Raw genomic sequence first — 16,901 nt, forward strand, 5'->3', positions numbered from 1 at the left:
TTATTCCTTCACCCACTTACTTCCCTGGTCCTTCTCGCATGAACAGAGAGCAACAATACCCAAAGTCCGAAGGTGCAAACAATTCAATATTTATTGGGGTGAACTTCCAGCAAGCTTAAATACAAGTTCCTTTTTTCCTTATTTTCGAATCCCAACTTACTTCCTGTTTGCCCCTAATTTATATAGTAATATTCTTAGCTATACCTTAACCAATCATTCTACTAAAATTTAACTAACCAATCCTAACATGGATTAGCTAACCAATTATATCCCACCACCTTAATTAGTTTACACCCAGCAAAATTAATTATACAGCAGACAGAAGCAATCACAGAACCAGACAGAGACCATGCCAATAAACAATAGCAAAGTGGGAACTATAATGACAAAACAATACAGAAGTGAGGATTTCACAGTTTCCACGATATGCATCTGAAGAAGTGAGCTGTAGCTCACGAAAGCTTATGCTCTAATAAATTGGTTAGTCTCTAAGGTGCCACAAGTCCTCCTTTTCTTTTCACAACTACATCTGTAAAGACATAAGAGTTTCCCAGCTGTGTCTATTGATAAGTGAGTTCTTACCAGACAGAAAACTATCAACCTCAATTTCCTTTTACAGCTTCTAGGCACTTCCCTTTCTCTGGAGGTGATAGGCACTATAAGGACAGGATTAAATTCCTAACAGCCCAATAGCACCTTATTTCAATGTGACTAGTTTGGGATGTGAGGAGGTGACCATTCACTTCCCAGCTTATGGCTGCCTCTGTCGCTTAGCCAAAGGCCTTAGCCTAAGCACAGGGCCTCAGACTGTCACAGTAAGAGAAGGCCCTTACTCCAGCAGACAGTGATTTTGATTCTTTCTTTTATACCTCTAACTAGCCAAGTGATAGGAATACACCTAAATTCTTAGAGTACAGGCCTTTACAGACAGGCCTGAATATCTATATCCTAACACTCCACCCCTTTTTTTCTTTTTCTTTTGGGATCCTCCTGCCCAGGTATCCCTGGAAAAGCATAGGACATATGGCGACACATTTCCTGATAGGGCCAGGCATCGAGGTGGAAGGTGTCGATGCTCCATCTGTCCCACTGCCCCTTGTGTAGTATAGTGCCCTGCACCTTCTCTCGTACGGGCATACCACACCTATTCCAATTAGTGTTCCAGACTTCCCAGCGTAGTGGGCCCGAGAAGGTTGGGTCCAGGTTGTCTAGTACACTTGGGGGGCTTACTACATTACTTATAAGTTATAATTAGTGGCTGTTCTCTAGGGGGTTGTGCCCCCCGTGATCGTTTCCATATGCAATGTAACACACATATAGTTAACAATACACCAGCTGCTATGATAATCCACAGCAACACCGAGAGTCCTGACCACTGCAGTATGGTCCGACATCCTGGCCACCACCAAAAACACTGCTTCTCCTCCTTTGATAAGGTTAAAATTTTGCCAGCGCCATCCTGTAGTGTGTATTGTAAGTGTGTCCAACTGTTGTCGCTTGCAGCAAGTTGCTCTTGTAATCTTTGTGTACTTTTGTCCATATTGTGTGTCCATTGAATATCCACAGTGAAATTTGGTATTGTCCAAACCAATTCAACTACTTGGTACGGTATCGGGTAGTAGGTGCTGGTTCGATTGTTTACAACGATTGAGTCCACTGATCCATTGGTGCACCATAGTCCAGGTGGCAGAGTATAGAAGTTCATAATTTTGTTATACACTGGAAGGATTTTGCCTCCTAGTGTTATATTGCAGGATTGCATACATTCCCAACAGAATACACCGTACCCCATATACATTACCCCTAAATGCCCCCCCTTTGCAATAGGCCATTGATCCTGCTCCTCCATAGTCATGGGAGAGGGGCACATCCATATTCCTCCTCTGGATATACAACTGCTTAATGTGATGACAGTCCAATTTACCCCATTTCATGCCCCCCACCTATTCCCTAGTGGCTCCCAACGTGCTCCCCCTTCCCTACTTACTCCCATAGGGTACAAGGGAACCACCTTATTTGCATTTCCTTCCCATGGTATCATAGTAACAATTACACAAGAACTGTCCCCACAGGTCGGGGATGTTATTTTCCAGGTAGATGGGTATGTTTTTGCAATTGTGGATAAATATGGGCTAGCTTCCCGATTCAATACTGAAGGCCATTGTTCTGACCAAGCATCTCTCATAATATCCATTAACATTATTAACTGAGCATTTTGAATACCTACGCACACTTCTCCCCATGTTAGTCTTCTGAAGCCATCTTCTACCCATGTCACCAGGTCCCCTGCCCAATGAGTTAACTGCAAGTTTACCTCTACTGCTGTCCTCCACCCTGTGGCAACTGCTGATAGTTGCTGTGCCATTAATTCATTAATTTGTTGTTGAAATTTCACATTTTGGCTTACTAATTGTTTGGTTACCCACTCGTCCCCCAGATTCCATGTACCCAGCATAGTGTTCCCCGCTGCCCACAACCCCCTTTTCCGACGACGATTCCAGGTGTGTCCCCTCACCCATGCATTGAATTGTTGTTTCAATCCTTTTATGTACATACTACAATTAGGATGGATTTGGTCCACCCACCATTCCTTGGGGCGTACCACCCATGTAATAGAGTGAAAGAACACGTTAAAAAGTGCTGGCTGCACCTGCTCCCACAATGGCTCCCAGACATTTGCTCGTCGGGGAATATTCTCGGCTCCAGGCTGTGGCCACTTTAAATTTGGATTCTTCCAACTTGGCATCCATATCACCTGTAGGGTTACATTCTGTAAAATGGTTAACTCATCGTACACCCAGCGTCCCAAAGGGGATTTTACACCTCATGTAATATGTACATAACAATCACACCTTTGGGGATTATCTTCCATGGAAGTACCATTGTGGTTACATATGGTAACATCACACCCTCAATGTGGGGCCCTATTTTCCCAAGAGGGTTCATTTGCTCCAGGAGACCAGAGGGTTATATTCTTTGGACCCTCTGTAACAAACCACATAGCTGGGTAACTGTGTTTTTCACTATCGTTAATCATGGCAGCACCCAGGGAGTACCATGCAATATTTCCTGATAAATTTGATATTCTCCACCTGGTTGGGATTCCCCCATCTAATCCATAAACCATATACCGACACTGCCAAATTCCTGTTGGAGTATTAGTGGTACATCTTTCTATGGGGAGATTCTCATAGTCTTCATTAGCTTTATTACCACAGGTTGCATGTGTAGCCGTCCATGTGTTTCCTCCTTTTGACACTTCACATCGTGGGATCTGAATAGAATTTGTAAATGTGACAATTGTGATTAGCACTAGTAAGTGTTTCATCCAGGGCCAGGGAATTTTCATTCTTTTCTCCTTTTTGAATTAACCTGTAATACACACATAACACAATTTACACGTCCCCTTTCCCAATCCCCTGTTTGTACCTTTTTATTTGCGTGCAGTGAACCCACTCCCGTCCTCCATTCTCTGTACCCAGTAATAGCATACTGGGCCCTAATTGGTCAAGGACAAGATAAGGGCCCTTCCATTTAGGAGCTGGGAATGGATGGTGTTGACCTGGAATCTTGTACATCACTAGATCTCCCACCGTGGGTAGATTACGCTCCCCAGGCAGGTCATACCACGCTCTGACTCTTGCTGCTCCTTGCTCGTCTCCCCAGGCCACCGCCTGCTGTACCTGTTTTACATGGTCAATTAAAGTTAAAATCCATTCTTGTGTTAGGCCGTGTGTAGTGACTTCCCCAGGTACTGGGGTAAGTAGATTTTCCCACCGTTCCATAGGCCTTCCCATGAGAGCTTCATATGGAGAAAATCCTGTGCCCTTTGATTCTCGGGCCCTTATTCTCATTAAGACAAAGGGCAGTAACTGTGACCAGTTTTTTCCTCCGACTTCCACTCCCTTTCTTAGCTTGCTCTTAATGGTGCGGTTCATGCATTCCCCCTGCCCCGCAGCCTGGGGGTGATGAGCAATGCGGAACAACTGTGTGATTCCAGGGAGGGCTGATAGCTCCCCTAACAGATCTGACCGAAAAGCAGCTCCTTGGTCTGAGTCAATCACCTTTGGGACCCCCCAGCGAGTGAATCCCTCATTTACCAGTATTGCAGCAGTTACCCGGGCTGTTTGATACTTTGTGGGGAAAGCTTCCACCCACCGGCTGAAAGCATCCACCACCACCAACATGAATCGGTTTTTCCTGTGATCTGGTGGTAGGGGTCCTGTGTAATCAATCTGTATCCTTTCCCATGGTCCCCTTGGGGCTTGTCTCATTAATTCTCCCCTTAGCACCCTGTGAGGTGGGCTGTGCCTGGCACAGTCCAAACAACGTTCCAGATGTGATTTTAAATCAGCTGCCATTCCTGGCCACCAGCACAACCTTTTTAAAGTTCCCAGTGCCTCCTCAAACCCGGGGTGCCCCCCTGCCAAGCTCCCATGCACCCAGCTTAAGAAAGCCGTCCGACTTCCCTGAGGGCACAACATGACGGGTCCCTCAGTTGTTAAGACGCACCAAATCCCTTCCATTAGTTCCACCTTTGGCACATGCCTGTCCCCAAGTTTCATGATGCCTTCCAGTCCTGGGTCAGATTCCTGTAACTCTCGAATTCGCCCTCCCCGATCTGTATCCACCCCGCTTCTTGTTAACACTGCTACAGGCACACTCTCTTCTGGCTCCCAGGGCCATGGGGGTGCCTCTGTTGCAGCCCGCTTGGCCTCTACATCGGCCAGATTATTCCCTTTGCTTAGGGGTCCTGTTTTCTTGTGTGCCTTTACCTTCACCACATTGATCAGTGTAAAACAGTGACTCAGCTCCTCCACTCGCTTCCACCAGGTAGCATGCTTGATTGTGGAGCCGTCTGTCGCCCTGACATGGTTATCTGCCCACCATCTCAGCATTAATGTGGCCCCACGAAATACATCATCTGAATCTACCACCACCCAACATTCTGCCTCAAATTTGGGATCCACTTCATTTAAAGCTGTTAGCAAGGCTGCCAGTTCTGCCTCCTGAGCTGACTTTGCTTCTAGTGAGAAACCAACGGTGCTGACTGTCTCATTGCCTCTGATTCCCACAACAGCTAAGCCTGCAGTTTTCCGTCCCCCTTGATAGCTACAACTTCCATCCAAAAACCATACCAGTGTCCCCTCCTTTACCTGATTGGGATTAGCTGCCCGAAACACCTGATGTTGGGTTTTACCTGGGCTGGCTTCACATTGGTGTGGGGTGCCAGCCAGATGTAATCCAGCTACCCAGACTATGGGTTCCTTTAACACCTCTGCTTTAATGTTTTCTGCTTGTAGAGCCAGCAACCATTTAGCAATACGCTGCCCACTCACTTGTCCCTGTAAAATAGTGTGCATGTTTAACAGCCGCAGGGGGTCATGATGAGATCGGACTATGACTTTCTGCATTCCCGTAAGGTATTTAAATTTCCCTACCCCCCAGTAGGAGCACAACAGCACCTTTTCACACCATCCATACTTCAATTCCACAGCACTCAAAAGTCGAGAGGCAAAGGCCACAGGTCGGTCCTTTGCTCCATACTCCTGTGTTAATGCACAACCAATGGTAGTGTCCGATACCAAAGGGTACAGATAAAAGAATTTCTCCCCATCTGGGGAGGCCAGCACTGGAGCACTGGCCAGGTTTTCCTTTAGCACTCTCACTGCCTCAGGACACTCTTCTGACCATTCCCAAGTTGAGGCTCGGGTTAGGTCAAATAGAGGCTGGGCTATTTCTGCATAATTGGCCACAAAATCCCTGCAAAATCCAGTTAGACCCAGAAAACTTTGCAAGCTTTTAACATCCGTAGGCAGTGGCAGGGACTGGATCAGTTGCACCCGTCCCTTATCGATTTCCCTTCCCATCTGAGACACTTCCACTCCTAAGTAGGTCACTCTTGTCTGTCCCATCTGAGCCTTTTTCTCATTGACCTTCAATCCTGCTCTTGCCAAAGCTTGCAGGACCTGCTCGGTTAGTTCCCTGTCTTCTTCCTCTGTCCCTGACATTAGCAACAGGTCGTCTACATATTGTATGCACCTTGCTGAATCCACCCCCTCCAGAGCCTGTCTCATGTATCTGTGAAAAATTGCAGGGGAGTCCCTATATCCCTGGGGTAGGACTGTCCAGCAGAATTGTCTGCCCTCCCATGTGAATGCAGTTTTATACTGACACGAGGTAGCTAGTGGCAGAGACCAAAATCCATTAGCTATGTCCAAAACAGTGAAAATTCGGAATTGGGGTCCAATACGGGCCAACATTTCAGGGTACGCTGCCACCACTGAGGCTGGCGAATTGGCCAGAGTATTTAGCGCCCTGTAATCCACAGTGAGGCGCCAGGTACCGTTTGGCTTCCTCACGGGCCACACAGCAGCATTACAAGGGGATGCAACTGCCCGAATCAGTCCCCTCTGTTCCAACTCCTCAATAGTTGCCCCCACCTCTGCCAATGCCTCCCGAGGAATAGGGTACTGTTTCTGTGGGGGAGGGTCCCCTCCCTCCATCAGTACCTCCATGCTGCCCCTCCCACAATCCAGGTTATCCTTAGCCCACACAGGGATGTGTTCCCACCCAGCCGGGGGGGTGGGAGGGCATGTGCCGCTTTAATGGTCATAGTGGCTATCCCCATGGGAATGGTATAGCCCTGACCGTCCTGTGTTTGCCCCAGTAAACACACCCAATTGGCTAAATCCAGGACGAGTCCCAGTTTGTGTAAATCTCCTGCCCCCAACAGATTAAGCATATCATTACAACCCCACATAATCTCCCCTTCCCCCCAGATTCCTTTGATTTGTCCCCTCCTCAGGGTTAACTGTGTCTCCCCTCCTGTTGCCCCTACAATTGTCACCATCCCTTCTGAGGGTCTCCCCTGCCCCCGTGTGGTTAAACTGATGGCTGCTCCAGTGTCTATCAAAAAATCCCTCATGGGACTCCCTTCGATTGCCCCCTGGAGCGTGGGGCGACCAGATGCATCCCGTCCTAAACTGAGAACATGGACAGGACGCCTCCCAGGGCACCCCTAAGTTGCAGTACCCACCTCTGTCCCTCCCACTGGTTCATGGGGGGACCGGGGGTCCTGGCACCGAACACATTCCTGTCTCCATGCAAAATTGTGTGTCTGGCATTTCAGGCAGTCCCAGTCCCTTGGCCTCCGGGGCCACTTTCCCCCTGATCTGGTAAGATCGTGGGTAGTCAGTTTAGCCTGCAGTCTCTGGATCTCTTGCTTTATAGCTGCCCGCTCATCCCTGACTACCCTCCCAAAGCCATGAACTCTCCCTCTACCTCCTCCTCTCCAGGCTGACCCACCCCTTTCCACCTTGTATTGATCCCCCGCAGTAATAGCATGGACTGGCTCTTCCCCCTGATGCATCTGCCTCCACACATCTGCCTGTTCCAGAAACTGAGGTAGCTGATTGGGAGCAAGTTCAGGGTGCTGCAACCTTAAATGCCCCACGAACTGCGGATTGCTCAGCTCTAACCATTTCTCCAGCAATTCCACACCCCTGCCCTGCTCCACACCCCCACCAGGTCCCGGTGCCCCTGTCTGGGGCATCACCCATGGACCGTCCAGGGGATCCACCCAGCACCGTGCCCAGGCCTGTATGCGATTAAGTGTATCCCGCCCTGTTTCCCCAGGGACTCGCTTCATCTTATTCATCCCCGCAGTACGAGAGTACACCCCAAACAAGGGTTTTGCCACCTGTCCGGGAATTAGAAATGGATGTGCCACTCCTGCCACATCGATTCCCAAGGTACCTCGTCCCAAAAGACTACGCCATAAGATCACCTGGTCCTCCCGAGTTAGACCCTCCATCTCCCTGCCCACTTCCACTAGCCACAGCACAAACTGATCCCAATCATCCCGGGGTACCTTTCCCAAGCGGCCCAGTACTGCCTCCCGGTCCTTCAGGGACAAGGGGCGGATTTCTGCCTGTTCTACTACTTGTGGGGCATGGTCCCCCCACCCCGCAACTGGGGCCACTATTCCTGCCTCCTGCAGTTCCTCCCGGGTAGCCTCTCTCGCAGGGGCTGTAACTGTGGATCGCCGGCTTACAACGTCCCCTGGCAGTGGTGGGTACAGTGTTTTTTCAGGGTAGGGTGGTGGAGGTGTCTCCTTCAATGCCATTAGTGGGGCGGATGGTTTGGGGCCCCAAGTCCATTGCCCCCATGTTCACAATGATACAATTCCTCCTCTAAGTCTCCTACTCTCCCCAGCAGTTCGTCCCTCTCTCTCCGGATTGCCTCACAAGACTCCTCTGTCCGTGCAGCATCCCGTGCCTTCAAATCCGCTACCTCTACTGCTAACACAGATTTTTCTGTTAAAATCCGTTGCTGATCCACAATCTCCTCCAAATCCTTAATGTGTTGGAGGAGATCAGCTTCCCTTTTTACCCAGTATGCCATCCCAGCACACAAACCTTGTAATACCATTCCCTTTTTCCTACACTCCTTTCCCTTGGGGTCTCCCAAAACCTCTCCCATCTCCTTCTCAATCTCATCCCAGGTGAACCCCTGCACCTGGTATGGGCCCTGATTCTTCCTTATCCATTTGTTCAAAAAATCCGTTACCCCAGCTTGCCAGAACCCGCAACTACCATCACGAGAGTTCGCCATACCCCCTCCAAGCAGCTGCGCGGACTGTTGGGGAGGGGGACTTACAGGCTGCCACTCACCTATCCAATGCGATGTATCCGAGTCCCGGCACCAAGATGTTAGGGGGCTTATTCCTTCACCCACTTACTTCCCTGGTCCTTCTCGCATGAACAAAGAGCAACAATACCCGAAGTCCGAAGGTGCAAACAATTCGATGTTTATTGGGGTGAACTTCCAGCAAGCTTAAATACAAGTTCCTTTTTTCCTTATTTTCGAATCCCAACTTACTTCCTGTTTGCCCCTAATTTATATAGTAATATTCTTAGCTATACCTTAACCAATCATTCTACTAAAATTTAACTAACCAATCCTAACATGGATTAGCTAACCAATTATATCCCACCACCTTAATTAGTTTACACCCAGCAAAATTAATTATACAGCAGACAGAAGCAATCACAGAACCAGACAGAGACCATGCCAATAAACAATAGCAAAGTGGGAACTATAATGACAAAACAATACAGAAGTGAGGATTTCACAACTACATCTGTAAAGACATAAGAGTTTCCCAGCTGTGTCTATTGATAAGTGAGTTCTTACCAGACAGAAAACTATCAACCTCAATTTCCTTTTACAGCTTCTAGGCACTTCCCTTTCTCTGGAGGTGATAGGCACTATAAGGACAGGATTAAATTCCTAACAGCCCAATAGCACCTTATTTCAATGTGACTAGTTTGGAATGTGAGGAGGTGACCGTTCGCTTCCCAGCTTATGGCTGCCTCTGTCGCTTAGCCAAAGGCCTTAGCCTAAGAACAGGGCCTCAGACTGTCACAGTAAGAGAAGGCAGACTTCAACTCCCTCAGGGAACGGATGGCCAGGATCCCCTGGGGGACTAACTTGAAGGGGAAAGGAGTCCAGGAGAGCTGGCTGTATTTCAAGGAATCCCTGTTGAGGTTACAGGGACAAACCATCCCGATGAGTCGAAAGAATAGTAAATATGGCAGGCGACCAACTTGGCTTAATGGTGAAATCCTAGCGGATCTTAAACATAAAAAAGAAGCTTACAAGAAGTGGAAGGTTGGACATATGACCAGGGAAGAGTATAAAAATATTGCTCGGGCATGTAGGAATGTTATCAGGAGGGCCAAATCGCACCTGGAGCTGCAGCTAGCCAGAGATGTCAAGAGTAACAAGAAGGGTTTCTTCAGGTATGTTGGCAACAAGAAGAAAGCCAAGGAATGTGTGGGCCCCTTACTGAATGAGGGAGGCAACCTAGTGACAGAGGATGTGGAAAAAGCTAATGTACTCAATGCTTTTTTTGCCTCTGTTTTCACTAACAAGGTCAGCTCCCAGACTGCTGCGCTGGGCATCACAAAATGCGGAAGAGATGGCCAGCCCTCTGTGGAGATAGAGGCGGTTAGGGACTATTTAGAAAAGCTGGACGTGCACAAGTCCATGGGGCCGGACGAGTTGCATCCGAGAGTGCTGAAGGAATTGGCGGCTGTGATTGCAGAGCCACTGGCCATTATCTTTGAAAACTCGTGGCGGACCGGGGAAGTCCCGGATGACTGGAAAAAGGCTAATGTAGTGCCAATCTTTAAAAAAGGGAAGAAGGAAGATCCTGGGAACTACAGGCCAGTCAGCCTCACCTCAGTCCCTGGAAAAATCATGGAGCAGGTCCTCAAAGAATCAATCCTGAAGCACTTGCATGAGAGGAAAGTGATCAGGAACAGCCAGCATGGATTCACCAAGGGAAGGTCATGCCTGACTAATCTAATCGCCTTTTATGATGAGATTACTGGTTCTGTGGATGAAGGGAAAGCAGTGGATGTATTGTTTCTTGACTTTAGCAAAGCTTTTGACACGGTCTCCCATAGTATTCTTGTCAGCAAGTTAAGGAAGTATGGGCTGGATGAATGCACTATAAGGTGGGTAGAAAGCTGGCTAAATTGTCGGGCTCAACGGGTAGTGATCAATGGCTCCATGTCTAGTTGGCAGCCGGTATCAAGTGGAGTGCCCCAAGGGTCGGTCCTGGGGCCGGTTTTATTCAATATCTTCATAAATGATCTGGAGGATGGTGTGGATTGCACTCTCAGCAAATTTGCGGATGATACTAAACTGGGAGGAGTGGTAGATACGCTGGAGGGGAGGGATAGGATACAGAAGGACCTAGACCAATTGGAAGATTGGGCCAAAAGGAATCTGATGAGGTTCAATAAGGATAAGTGCAGGGTCCTGCACTTAGGACGGAAGAACCCAATGCACAGCTACAGACTAGGGACCGAATGGCTAGGCAGCAGTTCTGCAGAAAAGGACCTAGGGGTGACAGTGGACGAGAAGCTGGATATGAGTCAGCAGTGTGCCCTTGTTGCCAAGAAGGCCAATGGCATTTTGGGATGTATAAGTAGGGGCATAGCGAGCAGATCGAGGGACGTGATCGTTCCCCTCTATTCGACATTGGTGAGGCCTCATCTGGAGTACTGTGTCCAGTTTTGGGCCCCACACTTCAAGAAGGATGTGGATAAATTGGAGAGAGTCCAGCGAAGGGCAACAAAAATGATTAGGGGAATGGAACACATGAGTTATGAGGAGAGGCTGAGGGAGCTGGGATTGTTTAGTCTGCAGAAGAGAAGAATGAGGGGGGATTTGATAGCTGCTTTCAACTACCTGAAAGGGGGTTCCAAAGAGGATGGCTCTAGACTGTTCTCAGTGGTAGCAGATGACAGAACGAGGAGTAATGGTCTCAAGTTGCAGTGGGGGAGGTTTAGATTGGATATTAGGAAAAACTTTTTCACTAAGAGGGTGGTGAAACACTGGAATGCGTTCCCTAGGGAGGTGGTAGAATCTCCTTCCTTAGAGGTTTTTAAGGTCAGGCTTGACAAAGCCCTGGCTGGGATGATTTAACTGGGAATTGGTCCTGCTTTGAGCAGGGGGTTGGACTAGATGACCTTCTGGGGTCCCTTCCAACCCTGATATTCTATGATTCTATGATTCTAAGGCCCTTACACCGGCAGACAGTGATTTTGATTCTTTCTTTTATACCTCTAACTAGCCAAGTGATAGGAATACACCTAAATTCTTAGAGTATAGGCCTTTACAGACAGGCCTGAATATCTATATCCTAACATTCACCAAGCACCTCCCCTGGGGACCCCCCGGGCAGGAGGGGCCCAGAACAGGAGCCAAGGGCTGGGAGCTGAGACCAGGTGGGTCCCGACCAGCAACAAGGCCCTTGAGGGCGCCCGCTGGGGGAGGTGCTGGGGGGTTCTCATGGGAGCGCCAGGTGTGTGTGTGGGGGGGCTCTGGCTCCTGACTGGGTGTGGAGGGGTGGATGCAGGAGCTGGGGGGGCACAGAGGGCTGGGCGGGGGGTCTGTGGCTCCCTACTGGGTGTGGGGGGAGCAGATGCAGGAGCTAGGGGGGCCTAGGTGGCTGTGGGGGGGCTGTGGCTCCCTATTGGGTGTTGGGGGGCAGATGCAGGAGCTGTGGGGGGCACAGGTGGCTGGGGGGGACTGTGTCTCCTGACTGGGTGTGGGGGGGGATGCAGGAGCTGGGGGGGGCACGGAGGGCTGGGCAGGGAGAGCTGTGGCTCCCGACTGGGTGTGTGGGGGTGGCAGATGCAGAAGCTGGGGGGGTTGTGGCTCCCTACTGGGTATGGGGGGGGGTGGATGCAGGAGCTGGGAGGGCACAGAGGGCTGGGCAAGGGGGGCTGTGGCCCCTGACTGGCTGTGGGGGGGGATGCAGGAGCCGGGGGGTGCAGGTGGCTGGGGCAGAAGCTCTGTGTTGGGGGGGCTGTTGGCCCCGCACTGACACGGGGGGGGTTGATTGGCTCTCCCCCAGCACCAAAAGGAAGGGGGAGCGTAGATGGGAAACCAGGTCCCTGAGACTGACAGGCCCCAGGGGCAATGGGGAGAGGCCCATGCCCCCGGTCAGCCTGACTGACAGGGCGACAGGCCAATGAGAGAGTGACGAGTCCAGGGGTCCCATCCTCGGTGGGATCTGGGGCTGCCCGGGCCAGAGCGGGGCGCACGAAGGGGGAACAGAGCCGCAGCCACAGCCAGAGGGGGCAGCCCAGGGAGAGCAGCAGTGGGACGGCGTGGGGCTGGAATTGGGGGCGTGAGCTGGGGGCTGGGGCTGGAATTGGGGGCGCGAGCTGGGGGCTGGGGGCTGGAATTGGGGGCGCGAGCTGGGGGCTGAGGCTGGAGCAGACCGGAGCCGAGTGCGTGAGCAGCCAGCTGGGCAGAGTTGAGAGGCCCCCCGGCCAAGAGACCTTGCAGCCCAGACTGGGAGGGGGATCGTAACCCCCATGGGGGGGAGAAGGCAATGCTGGGGGGCAGGGCCCTGCCACCTAGAGCCTGATGGCGTGTGGCCACCGCCAGAGCAAGTGTCTGACCTGCGGCATCCCTGCAGCGCAGCCAGCTGGGCAGGGCCTGGGCCGTGTGAGGGACAGACCGTGAACTGCCCTGACATCCAGCCACGGCTGTCTGGGGTTCCCCCGGGCCACAGAGCAGGGTGACGGCTTTTCCTTCCACCTTTCCCAGTTTCTCCTCATTTTTAATGACTTGCTGTGGAATAAATCGTGTTTTCTTTGAACGGTCTGTGATGATGAGTGGGTCAGGGAAGCGCCTGGCGTGGACAGAGCACCCCGGAGTGGGGACACCCGAGCCCTGTCCTAAGTACAACAGCCAGATTGGGGGTCAAGCCCCAGGAATCCTGGGCCCACCCTGGTCGGGGCTACGAGGACTCTGCCACCCAGGAGAGTGGAAGGAGACCCCTCGAGTCAGGCAGGCCTCTGGGTAAGGGAGCGGGAGCGAGGACTCAGATCCTTTCACTAGCCCATTTCACTGGGGTGGTGTTCCCCACAACAGGACCGTTCGCCCCCCTTACAACTCTCTCCGCGGCCCTGTGGCTCACCCTGAACATATAAACGGCCCTAATGGGTCAGACCAAAGGTCCCTCTAGCCCAGTGAAGAGGGAATCCTCAAGTGACCCATCCCCTGTCGCCCATTGCCAGGGTCTGGCAAACAGAGGCTAGGGACACCATCCCTGCCCACCCCGGCTAATAGCCACTGATGGACCCACCCTCCATGCACGTAGCTAGTTCTTCTTTGAACCTTGTTACACTTTTGCCCTTCCCAGCAGCCCCTGGCAGTGAGTTGCCCAGGCTGGCAGTGTGGCAGGTGAAGTCCTTCCTCCTGTGTGTTTATCCTGAAGGGAGAGCGGGACCCCTTGCGGCTCCGGCGCACCTATGGGGCCCCCCCAAGGGCCTGTCTGAAAGTTGGGGGTAGTGCCGACCCTGTGGCTCTGTGCCGGGGTTCTGGAAAGGTGTCGGGCTAAAGCAGAAGCCTAGGCAGCGTGAGGGTGCGGCTCGGAGCCGTGCCCACGTGGGGACGTGCCCGGGGGAGATCTGCGCGGGCGGATGATGCACGGCCAACTGATGCAGCATTTTGTAGCCCGAAGCTTTATTGGCTTAGCCCAGCTGGGCGGGCAGGGCCCCCAGAACAGCCCCCCCGCTGGCCGCGCCGGCTCAGCCGAAGATGCAGACGGTGCCGGAGGCCAGGCGGTGCCGGTATTCGTGCAGCAGGCAGGCGGCCGGCGGGAAGTTGCTCCTCATCTCCAGCTTGCCAGGCACCACGTGGACGGTGACGCCGGGCCCCAGCCCCTCACCCAGCTTCTGCAGCATGCGCTGGGCTAGGTAGCCACGGGCCTGGGCTGGCTCGGCCTCCAGGCTGGCATAGACCTCGGGCGGCGGGTTGGGCAATTTCCACTCCAGCTCCCCGATCAGCTGGTGGGTGCGGCCCTTGTCCAGCGAGGAGGGGCTCTCGCTGTAGCAGGCTACCACCTGGAGCCCGCAGGCCGCCTGGCCCGTGATGTAGTTGCCCTGGGCTAGCACCCGGTCCCCGTCCGGGCCGGGCTGCGGCTCCCCGCCCCACGCCCCCACCGCCCAGCGCAGCCAGTCGAAGTTCTTCTCCAGCTTCTTGAGGACCCTGGCGGCCACCTCGGCGGGGCCAGGCCGCGGGGCCGGGGCCAGGCCGCGGGGCCAGGGCCAGGCCGCCGGCCAGGTCCTCCTGCGCCCGCCCCGGAAGTAGGCGGCGCACTGAGCCACGGCCTCCTTCATGCGGTGGTGCAGGACCCCCACGCGGCCGGCCCAGCGGGCCAGCAGCAGGGCCCCGTCCCGCCCCGTCAGCCCGGCCTGGGTCAGCAGACACAGCAGCCCCGCGCCCGCCACCAGGCTGAGCTGCTGGCAGAACTGAGCCATCTGCCAGCGGCGGGGCCGGTGGGCCTGGACAGCCTGCCCCAGCAGCGCCGGCCCCCCCAGCCGCCCGTACCCGGCAGCCACGCTGTCCTCGTAGCGCCCCGTCCAGCAGCCCCGGGCCCTGCCCGCTGCCGGTCCAGCAGCTCCCGCTGCGCGAACGCCAGCTCCTCGGGCATGGCCGTGCCCTGCCGCTGTGCCACCACGCCCGCATCAGCGAGCACAGAGACTGCAGGGAGTCGGGGGCTCCAGGAGCTGCCCGAAGAGCGCCATGCCGCGGCCTGGGGGGCCACACTCAGCCCTGGGAGCCCCTCTTCCCTCTCGCCCCGGGGCTGCGGCAGTGGGGTGGGAGGAGCAGGGCCCCCACGGGTCAGGGGGCAGGATGGGATCTCGCAGAGTCTGGGGCCTGTGGCTGGGTGTGAGCAACGGGGGGGGCCCAGGCTGCCCCACTTGTGACCACCACGACCTCGCGCCTACCCCCGTTCACGTCCACCAGGGACAGCGCGTCCCTCTGCCGGCTGCGGGGGCTGGGTGTGTGCACGGTGGGGGGCTGGGCGCAAGCTGGGGGGGGCTGGGTGCACGGTGGGGGGCTGGGCGCAAGCTGGGGGGGGCTGGGTGCACGGTGGGGGGCTGGGCGCAAGCTGGGGGGGCTGGGTGCACGGTGGGAGCTGGGCACGCGTGCGGGGCTGTGAGTGAGCACAGTGGGGATGGGCGCCCGGGGGGCTGGGTGTGGGGGAGTCTCATTCAGTGTCTGTGCAGTGCCTGGCCCCCTATCTCACTTGGGGATGTGCCAGCCCAAGCCAGGACTCTGAGCCCTGCTCTCTGCGAGCCCCCCTGCGGCAGAGCGACTGCACCTCCCGCTTTGGCCGGGACAGCCTCTGGCAGAAGTGGGTATCTCTCCTGCTTGCTGCCGACCCAGAGCGAACGGGACAAACTCCCTTTTGTCAGAAAAGTGGGTGCCAGGGGCCCTGGGGGGGGGGTGCAGGGAGCCGGGCTGGCTCCGGGGGGGCAGGCCCAGGAAGCCGGGCAGGAGCCACCTGCTGAAGGTGACCCCACCAGACGCACGTCCCAGCCCAGGTGGGTCGCAGCCGGCTCCAAGGGCAGGGCGCTGGGACCGGGGTGCAAACAGCCCCAGGGAGTGGCCCAGCTGGGACAGGAGGGGCTGCAGAGGGCCTCTCACTGGGCTCCCCTTCTCCCCTGTTCTGCCAAGGTCCCCAGGCCCACCCTGGGCAGAACAGGCCCTGCCGGGACCAGAGAGACCTGCACCCGCAGGACCCCCAGCCAACACCCCCTGCCAGGAGGGGTCTCTGCCTCTGGGGATGCATGGGGGGACCTCAGGCTGGAGCAGCCTGGTCCCACCTCCCTGCAGCCCCGGGAGCAAGGGGCTGGGCTGGCCAGAGCCAGGGTCCCCAGGCAGCGAGTCCGTGGCCCCTACCTGATCCAGGGGCCCAGGGGTGATGCTGCCTTCAGCTCGGGCTCGAGGACTGAGCAGCGGGCACCTTCCCCGCTGATATCCCGGCCTTATCTGCTCGCCGAGCACACGTGGCGGGCGGGGGCCGGGCTGCCAAGGGCAGAGCTCGGTGCCATGGCTCCTGGCCCAGCGTCTCGGCCCCCCCAGTCCTGGCTCCTTCAGGGGTTCGCTCCCTTCTGTAACCATTGTGATCCCCGCTGAGCTCCACATCCATCTACCCCGGGATTTACTGACCCCCAGTGACGCCAGCATCAGCCCCCTCGGGGGAGCCAGAGCAGACCCCTGGGGATCCACCGACTCCCAGTGAGGGGAACCCCCCACCTCCCCGGGGATCCACCGACTCCCAGTGAGGGGAACCCCCCCACCTCCCCGGGGATCCACCAACTCCCAGTGAGGGGAACCCCCCCACCTCCCCGGGGATCCACCGACTCCCAGTGAGGGGAACCCCCCACCTCCCCGGGGATCCACCGACTCCCAGTGAGGGGAACCCCCCACCTCCCCGGGGATCCACCGACTCCCAGTGAGGGGAACCCCCCACCTCCCCGGGGATCCACTGACCCCCCACGCGGGGAACCCCCCCT

The sequence above is a fragment of the Lepidochelys kempii genome, chromosome 1, assembly GCF_965140285.1.
Source record: "Lepidochelys kempii isolate rLepKem1 chromosome 1, rLepKem1.hap1, whole genome shotgun sequence".
Taxonomy (NCBI): domain Eukaryota; kingdom Metazoa; phylum Chordata; order Testudines; family Cheloniidae; genus Lepidochelys; species Lepidochelys kempii.